Below are 9,779 nucleotides of genomic sequence, written 5' to 3'. Positions count from 1 at the left end.
CATACTTAAGTAGTTAATTATAATGCACATGCGACGGATGACGTGACGTCATTTCATATATGTTTGTATGAACCGGAAATGAGTTGTAAGAGTTCCTGCTTCTGCACACGTGCTCAGGAGAGAGGGGATAAAGCCTGCTGAGAAGTGTTCCCTGGGGGCAGAGAGTGTGGTCTTTTGTCTTCTCTCTCTGACCCTATTTGCAAATATATACCTTTTGTGTTACCAACAATGTGTGCCTAAAGGATTATTATTCATGAGCCTCCAAAGAAACGAACCGTGATTTTTACATCACTTTCAAAGGGTCCCTTCGTATATGCTCATCCAACCCTCCATACTCCTTCTGGAACCTCTAAATAGACCTGTTCCTAACATTTCGCTTTAGAAGAGCCACAGGTGGCCCTTTCTAGCTTAGTCACATGCTCCTCTATGTCATGTGGCACTTATGCTCATTCCTTTCTTCTGGGGGTGGGGAAGGTAAACCTGTCGCAGATGAGACTAAGCCTACAACTCTTCCAAGGGGCCAGCTTACCTCATTATAGGTTTCCACCACTACCAAAATATCTCTGCTTTGACCAGTTAAAGCAGCAGCTGGCAACCTTTTAAGACTGAGGGCCAGACTGACTCAGTTTGGGTCAGAGGTGAGTAGGTGGATGCTAGTTTCCAGCTGCTGGTGCTACTCTTCCCAGTGGTGGCACAGAGAGAGTACCCACAGCTGGTGTTTATCCTTTTGCAGCACAAGAAAGCAGTTGCTAGTGCTGCCACAGCTCCCCACTGCCAAATGCCTCTGAAGCCCCATGTCTAACAGGCCGAATCAAAAGCTCTGTGGGCTAGATTGTAGATTCAGCCTGTGGCCCATAGATTACTGGCCCCTGAGTTAAGATCACCTCTTGGTATCAGAAGAGACTTCAGTCTTCATGGCTGCATGTCCACTGTGCTGAGGGTACCAATTGGTGGAGAACGTGCCAGTGGTTTTTATGACATAGATGCCTGTTCCTTTCATAATTACACTAAGCTTCCATAACTCACTGTAGATAGCTGAACAAACCATCAGTTAATCCTAGGAAGGACTGGACTAATAAGTGTTAGTCCCAGGATTTCACAGTGCTTTATACAAGTGTTAGCTTCAGACCCCTCCTCGTAACATGCATAAGGGGAGGCAGAGGATCATTTCACCCAACGATGTAAAGCAAACACTTCTAGGATGGGAATCAGCATCTGCCTTTTAAACATTATATAATAACGCAAAACAGCAAATTAAGATGGGAAGTGAATTGTCTCCAGGAATGTGCTACCAGAGCAGAGAATACCTTTTGGACTGATTGTGGTGACACAACATCACATGGTGCTATGTCTGCTGAATTGACCAGGTGGGGGGTTGATTCAGACAACTGTAACATAATAAATTTGGATGGGTCTGTTTGTTTGTCCATATCTAGGCAGCTCTGTAGAACTGTTCTGATGAATCAGGTGGACATTGTTGATTTCCTGCCTCACACAACTCTTATTCAAGTAACATGTGGTCTTCCCCACCTTTTTCTTTAAGCTGGTTTCTGTTTGGAAGGCAAATATGCATAACACCTGAGATGACCTTTAGAACTTTTATTGCTTGTATACTGCTTCAGATTTCTAATGAACTACACGATACGTGACTTGAAGAACAAGTCTCTGCCCCAAAGAGCTACCCAGTATCCACACATGTAAGAGCAAACGTGTTTCAAAATTGTGCAGTTGAGAACAAAGGAAGGACGGAGTGTTCAAAACACTTGGTGTTTTCTGCAGGAGAAAAAGAAGGAAACTTGTCCAATATTAATGGGGAGTTTGTCCTGGGCATCCAGGGTGAGGTGAAAGAGAACAAGTCAAGAAATGAGGAAGAAGATAAATGAGTGGTGTAAACATTTGAGTGCATGAAGGCATAATGAACGATAGTCCAAGAAGTGATTTAAAGCAGAGTCATTGGCAGAAGTGGAATTACACGGAGAAACTAGAACACTGACAACAGTGCGGACTTGGATTTTATTCACAGCTCTGCCACTGACCTGAAGTACTGCTTTGAGCAAACAGCTTGATACTTCTCTCTGTGCCTCTGTTTCCCCTCCCAACCTAAGTCAGCCTTGTCTATTTAAAATGTAAGCAATGTAAAGTCTTTGGAGAGGAATTTTTGTCTTTGTGTTACCTGCTTCTGTAGTACCCCGCACAATGGGGCCCGGATTTTAGCGTGTCTCCCCCATGCTATTGTGACACTAATAGTGAATACTAATAGTAAAAAAATCAATGGAAAAGAGAAGCTATTGTACAAACTTGTGACCTAGGGAATACAAAACCGTGGATAGAGACAAAAAGTCAATTATGGCAGGTCCAGGTTGGATAATCCGGGGAAGAGTTTGCAGTGGCAGAAGCAATATTAGTCATTTCAGGATACTGGACTACTTTGGTAATAATGAAGTGACCAGCCTTCGCAGGGAGCAAAACCTGTGACATAATTTCAGGTGCTCCAAACACTTCCAGAACCAGAAGCAGTCTATATCAGTTTGAGTTCTACTTAATGTAGTTGCCTTAATGCAGTTCTGTGTACAAACTAATTAGGTCTGTTTTGAGACAAAGCTAATTTGCCTGGGCATAGTGCACTCTGAACATGGCTATTTTGCTCTCAGTGTGGGTTCATGGTCTTGTCTCCAGGCAGTGTCATGCTGCATTCTCTCAGAAGCACAGAAGGATGCTTTCTTGGCACCAATCTCTGACCAATTCTTCAAATTCAGGACAAATGTCCAAATTTCAGGTGCCTTGAGGGGACATCAGGACACAGCCTTAACATTTGGGTCTGTCCTGAAAAATTCAGGATGGTTAGTCACGTTAGATAATAGGACAGGAAGGAAAAGAATGCACACTGGAGAAACTGCAGAGAGGGAAATAGCAGCATATAGCTGTTAGAGGGCTTGAATGCAAAAGAAGGAAAAAAAGAGGAAAGTAAAAGCTGACACAAAGATTAAAAACTTGGCTGATAAGCAGGAGGCTGATGTTGTTGCAAACAACAGAGAAAAAGGGAGAAGGGAGGGCTTGCTAGGAAAGGTAGGTGCTATTTTAGACAGATCGGGCTAATTTCAGCCCTGATGTAACTCCTTTTACGTCAATTTAAGTCAGTAGAGTTATTCAGTGGATTAATTTAGGTCACTGAATTGAGGTGAAGGTGAGTCAGCTAGGAGGAGATTTTGGAGAGTAAAGTGATGTGGAATGGGCACAGAGTGAAAGGCAGAGGATGTGGGGGTAGATGTAAGGGTCATCAGCATTTAGAAACTACAAAAGCCGGCACCATCACTCAGAAGAGACGGTAAGAAGAAAAGTGACAGGAGTGGAAGCAGCCTCAGCAGAAATCAGGAGGGGGAAGCCCAAAAAGAAATGCTAAAAGCAAAATAAAAAATTAGAAAGAGTATCTCTGTTAGCCTCATTCTAGTAAAGAAAAAACAGCTTCCATCTGGCAATGTTGCTAAAGGCTATGGAAAAGCAGCCCTGAAGGACGAGGGGAGGAATGAATAATCAACAACAGTGTAAGAGACAGCAGCTATATCAGGGAGATCAGTGACAGTCCAGAGGCCCCTAGCCTGTACTGTCCAGGAAGAGATCGTAAGAGACTTCAGTGAGGGCACTCCGTGAAGTAGAGAAGTCAGACTGTGCGGAGCTGAAGAAAACAGAAAGAAACAAATTCAAGGTGAATAAATCTGGAGAACAAAGAGAGAGGGAAAATGTTAACACAATGTTTTTAAGAACAGAGGATATAGGGCCTTGAGTGTGGGAAGATGGCCTGTAAGAAGAGAGACTGAGGATGTGGGGAAAGGTATGAAAGAATAAAGAGGGAAGAGAAAGCAGGAGCTTTTAGGCAAAAGGCTGGGGAGACACAGGAGAAGCTTTAGAGATGAGATAAAGGACAAAATGGTACAGGGGACAAAGAAAAGGAGGAAGAAGGGAGAGGGGTGGGAATGCAATGATGTTGCTGCCGGGTGGTAGATACAAATCTTCACTTGCCTGGAATGTGGCTATGCAAGCAGGGCCAGAACAACTCACAGACAGTTTGGGCCCAACACTGCAAAGTCAAATCATTATCCAGCACTTCACTCTTTCTGTGTAAACTCCTCTAGGCTGCTCACACAGACTATAGACTATATTTATTAGGTGAGTGTGAATCTAAGCCTTGATTTTTATTCTGGATATTTATTTATTCATAATGTGTTCCGGGTCCAATCTGAAACAGCTTTGGATCAGGCTTTTTTTGCACATTGGTTATTGCTGATTCTACTTAACAAGAATAATGGGCTTGAATCATTCCTGAAACAAGTCACTGAATATGACTTTGTCCCATTAACTTTCCAGAGTCATGTGAAGACCAAATAAAACCAGACAGGGCCTGGTGTCAGACTGACAGAAGCATCCATGCATAGCTCTTACGACCTTAACCAGGAAGCAGGAGACAATGTACAGAGGAAAATGTCTAAAATATCTGATATAATCTCTTCAAGGTATATGGAAATATGAAATAAAATAATTACTTGATCTCAGTCAGTAAGATGGGAAAAATGCAACCTAACCATGTCTCCTGTTTTTGCTCTCTTCCATTCTACTCCTTTTTCCTTTTCTTTCCATACAAATTCTTTTAAAAAGCTGTTTACTTTTGTTTGTAATTCAATTTACATAATTTTAAACTTAGGGTTTTGTCTTCTTTCTTTTTTAATTCACCCTACTGTTTTTGTTTCCTTTTCCAATTTATTTTTTTATTTTTTATACTTTTGGTCTTTCAGTTTTCAATCCTTATCAGACATTCTTATTTTAGTTTCTTTACTCTCTAGTTCTGCTCCTATTTCTACGTTCTCTTCCTCTTTGCTCCTATTCTGGATCAGTTTCAGTTAGGAATATTTGGAAGTCAGAAGGAAAGATTACAAATTAAATGTTAACCCTCCATCTGTTTTGATGACATACTGCCTTCTTCCTAGCTACCACCCACCAAAACATTTCCCCAAACTTACATGCAAGCACAAAAATGAATTACCTACAAACCATGCATGGAGGCCAGATCCTAGGCACAAGCATCAAAATAACCACCTCTCTTTTACTACATTAAATAATTACATTTAGCCCCAATAGAACACATTTAATCTTTAAATGCCTGAGCAACCCTTCATTAATTTGTCCTCACAATATAATTAAATATTATTATCCCCATTTAACAGACAGGGGAACATGAAATGAAGAGAAGTTATGTAACCCATAACAAATGCATGCATTCATGCTACCCACAAACTTAAACAAATTGACTCTTATCTCTGAGACACCTTCAACTCACACAGATACCAATCTGCAATCAGATTATTCGCTGTCCATTGTTCAACAGCTTGCTTTAAGTCAAGGAAGTTGCACAGTCATCTTCCCTCACTGGGCAGCTTTTCAGAAGATGAAAGGAGAGTAAACTGTAGAGACAATGAGCAGAAAACAAACACTAGCACACACAGTCGCATTCCAACACTGTCAGGTTGTCTGATAACTTTCTTTGCTTACTGATGATTGCAAATACAGGTTCTTCCTGGTTGTAGTACCTGTGGATCAGTACCTAGGTTATTACAAGGAAAATCACCTTGGACATGTGCATGGAAAGCATAATATCTTGGATGATTACAAAAGCTGGCATGATTGAAGGATATGCTAGAAGACGTGGAGGCTGTGAGAATGGGAAAGCAGGTAATAAATATGGATTATAGGGCCTGAGGGAAGGGAGTCAGAGATGTGTATGGCAGAGCTGTGGAGTCATGGGACAAAGATGGAGCAGAGAGAGTTACAGTGTAGGAAGAGAAGTGTCACAAAATGGTCCTTATTTTTCCTGCAGTACCTATGATTTTGCATTTGTAGCATTGTCGCAGGTGATCTCCCTTGCCAAGAAAGCTGGAAGAAATTCTACCACATGCACACAAAAGTGAAAAAACTGCTGACCTATTTTAATACTAATTACTTTTTAACTGTTCTGACTAGTTCTACTGGTACCAAAGTGTCACTAGGGGAGGATAATAGGCCTCTAGGACCTCAGGCAGTAGCATAAACAAAGCCATCAAAGAGCATGGCAAAAATATTAATGAGGAGGGAAAGGGAAGACATGGTAAACGCATGTCATCTAGAAAGTATGACCATTCCTTATGCAGAAAGCACTCACAAAGGGGATGGTAAGTTCTATTCTTCCTAGTCACAGTTTTCACCTAAGAACAAGTAGGAGATCAGCGTCCAAATGTGAGACTCTTTAAAGAGCTAGGCAGATTTTGCAGGGCAGGAGGAGCCCCATCAAGGCTTTCCTCCAGTAGTATTTAGATGCTTCAAGTGTATAAAGAAGTTGCTTTTTTGCCATTTAAAGCACTTTATTGTGGTAACTTAACAGCAGTGCATGTCTTTACAGCACTTTAAAAACAGGCACAGCGCTTTAAATTAACTTGTGTTAAACACAGTATTAAATTTTGAAGCACTGTATTTTGCAGCCTTTTAGCAACTTACAGTGTTTTAAATAACTTTTGTACTCCGGCAAACTTCTGACCAGTGAAGAAGCCCCAAGACGCTGCGGAGCATCACCTGCCTCCTAGCCAGGGAAGTGCTGAAAGGATCACAGCCCTGTCCCGGCCAGAAAAAAACACTCCACTTCTGTCATGTTTAAGAGTGCTGTAAATTTATAGTACAATAAAAAGTGCTCTAAATTAAGTCCTGTAAAACATGCATAGTGCATTTCTGTACACACCCTTAATTCCTGTATAGGTGCCTAAGCTCCAATTCAATCAGTGTCTAACTTCCTAAGGGAGCTAAATACCTTTGAAGTCTTTCAGCTTCCACAGTGCTTTCTGGCCCTCCAATGCCACCATGGTAACAAAGCTTTCAGCAAGAATCAAGCTTTCAAGCGTGTTCCCTATTTCCGACCTGGACCTGGACCTACCTCTTCCTCTCTCAGAAAAGGTAAGTTGACACTAACTAGGCTCCCATTGTTTTACTTTTTCTGGGGGTTCCTGCAAGCGAGGGCAAGGGCTGCAGGGCACTAAGCTTTCCCATCCCAGAATACTTTGTTCTCTTAATAACAAGAAGAAGACTGAGGGGGGATCTTGTGGCTGCCTACAACTTTATCAGGGGCCACCAGCAGGCACTCGGGAAAAGTCTGTTCACCAGGGCCCCCCTTGGGGTCACCAGGAACAATGGCCACAAGCTGAGGGAGGAGAAGTTTAGGTTAGATATTAGGAAGAACTACTTCATGGTAAGGGTGGCCAGAGCCTGGAATAGGCTGCCCAGAGAGGTGCTGCTCTCACCTCCCCTGGAAATCTTCAAGAGAAGACTGGATAGGCACCTGGGTCTTATGACCCCCAGTGCTCCTTCCTGCCCATGGCAGGGGGTCAGACTAGACGATCTGTCTAGGTCCCTTCCCACTCATTGATTCTATGATTCTATGATAAAAGGTACAGATTAATGTGAGGCTTAACCTCTGCCAAACCTGCAGACTCTGGACTCTCAAGCTCATAGAGGCTCCAACTCATGACAGTCATCATTAATTAATATTAATTCATTATATTAATATAGTGCCCAAAGGTTTCAGTCAGGATTGGAGCCTGATTTTGCTGGATGATGTACAAAGATTAAAGGACCAGCCTACAGTGTATGGACACTACTCTGGATGCTCGCATACTTTGCTGGCTGGGACACATGAAGTGCATGCCTGAAGGTTGTCTACTGAAGGCTGTGCTCTATGGCCAACTCAAGAACTGCCCATGATGTAGAGGAAGGCCAAAGCTTTGATACAGTGACATGGTCAAGCAGGGTCTCAAGAGATTCAGCATTCCCACAGTCAACTGGGAGAACCCTGCCCACAACAGCTGAGTCTGGAGAAGCCGGGTCAGGGCTGGTGCAGTCACCATAGAGAGCCATCAGAGAGCCCAGGCTGAGGCCTGCAGGTGAGCCAGGAAGCAGAGTGTGCTTCAATCTCCATCTGATGAGTGGCTCTGTAGCCACTGTGGGAAGGTTTGCCACTTGTGCATTGGGCCCTTCTCCCACACCACTGCCAAGCACCACTGACTGACTTTGTTGCATTTCCTTTCATCTGTCAAGATGTTGGATGGCCGTATATACAAAGATGAAAGCACAGTTCCTGCCACATATTCCAAAAGACACTAAAACAGACAAAGTGTGAGGCCAAGGAGTATAGATAGATAGGAATCATGAAAAGGCAGATGACTGGTATAGATTTGTTAGTTGTTTAGTTAGGGACTGGAAGTAGTATAGGGAAGGGGGGCAGGGGGAGTTAGGAAGAGTAAGGGTGTAAGGAAAGGAAGATAGAGGAGGGGCTTCTCATCTAGCCAGGCAAAACTGACATGGCTTTATAGGCACTGAAGCAGTTGGTGTGGCTTTGTAGGAACCGAAGCATGGGCAAAGTTTAAAGAGGAAGGATAAAGTTATGGCTTTATGTATTTGGGGAGGGCAGTGTAAACTTGACAAAGATGGGGCCATGGTACACTGATACTACTCCCTGTCATGCTGTCTTGTTGTTTCTAAATGCTCCCTTCGCTTTCTCATCATAGAGTTTAAGCAATTTGGGGCATGCAATTTGTTTTGTGTTTCTACAGCCCAAGCACACAATGGGGTCCTGGCCATGGACTAGGTTTTCTAAAGGCTATGGTGATACAATTACTAATAAATAATAGTACAAGGAAGCACAGGCATGCTTAAGAGAGAAGCTAGGTGGGTGGTAATGGTAAAATAGTGCAAGTTAGAATTGTGATATGAGAGCTAACAGGCTAAAGACTACAATGGAATTAAGCCTCCGTGACCTGGGAGTCCAGAGTCTATACAAGAGGGCTAAATTGTGAAGAGATGTAAATACCTTGACTTTAGCATGAGATTCTCATTAAGAAGCTAAGGAAATACAGATGACAGGAGTACTGCCAGGTGGATACAAAATCAGTTGGATCATTGTGCTCAATGTTTAGTTGGGAGGAGGTATCAAGTGCAGTTGCCCAGGTGTCTGTCCTGGCCTCTGGTATTGCTTAGTATCTTCATTAATTATTTGGATGATGGGATTGAGTGCATGTTTAGCAAATTTATGGATGAAATGAAGTTGGGTGGAATTGCAGGCTCTCTGGTGGGTACAGCTAAAATCCAGAATAATTTGGATAATCTGGTGAAATGGTCTGCAATCAGTCAGATAAGATTCAACACTCTTATGCAGACTCACATCAGTGGATGAGAGAGGGTCATTATCATTTCAAATGAGATCAGCAAAGCACTGCACACACACCTGCTGCTCTGTACATGTAGATCTTACTAAAAAAACAATGATGTCTTTATGGAAGAATGATCTAGGTCCTCACATGGTATCAATTAGCTGAAGTGGAAGTACCCAGAATTTCCCTAGCTTGGGATCTGACCCAAGCTCTCTTCAGGATATAAGGGCCACATTTCTCAAAGCTGGAGGTGCTTGCACCTGGACACTCAATGTCATGGTTAGGTACCTAAATGAAAGAGGAATGTTTGTTCAGAAATGACTTCAATCTACAGTTGCAGGTACTTGGCACTTCCGAGAACCAGTCCCCAGATATCTAAATGCATTACAGTAATGGCAATCTCCAGCATTAGTGTTTCATGCTGATAAACAGTATTTGACATCTTATTATTCAGATCTGCAATTCCTAGATCAGAAACGACAATCACGATCATATAGTCTGACCTTCTGTATACCACAAACTATTGTATGTCTCCTTGGGGTTCCTGCATCATACTCCGTA

General features: G+C 42.6%; 1 long non-coding RNA gene across 1 annotated transcript in view; it reads left to right on the top strand.

Annotated features, from left to right (window-relative positions):
* The window catches only part of LOC109316705, a 16,755-nt gene extending 7,868 nt beyond the window's left edge, over positions 1–8,887 (top strand). The window contains exons 3-4 of the long non-coding RNA XR_002102899.1: positions 4,363–6,969; positions 7,582–8,887. This is a non-coding gene — a long non-coding RNA (uncharacterized LOC109316705). The remainder of the gene's footprint in view (positions 1–4,362; positions 6,970–7,581) is intronic.
* Positions 8,888–9,779: the final 892 nt, after the last annotated feature.

The sequence above is a fragment of the Crocodylus porosus genome, unplaced genomic scaffold (assembly GCF_001723895.1).
Source record: "Crocodylus porosus isolate Cpor-Errol unplaced genomic scaffold, CroPor_comp1, whole genome shotgun sequence".
Taxonomy (NCBI): domain Eukaryota; kingdom Metazoa; phylum Chordata; order Crocodylia; family Crocodylidae; genus Crocodylus; species Crocodylus porosus.
Note: the sequence above shows the minus strand (reverse complement) of the source record. Positions and strands in the feature narration are given on the sequence as shown.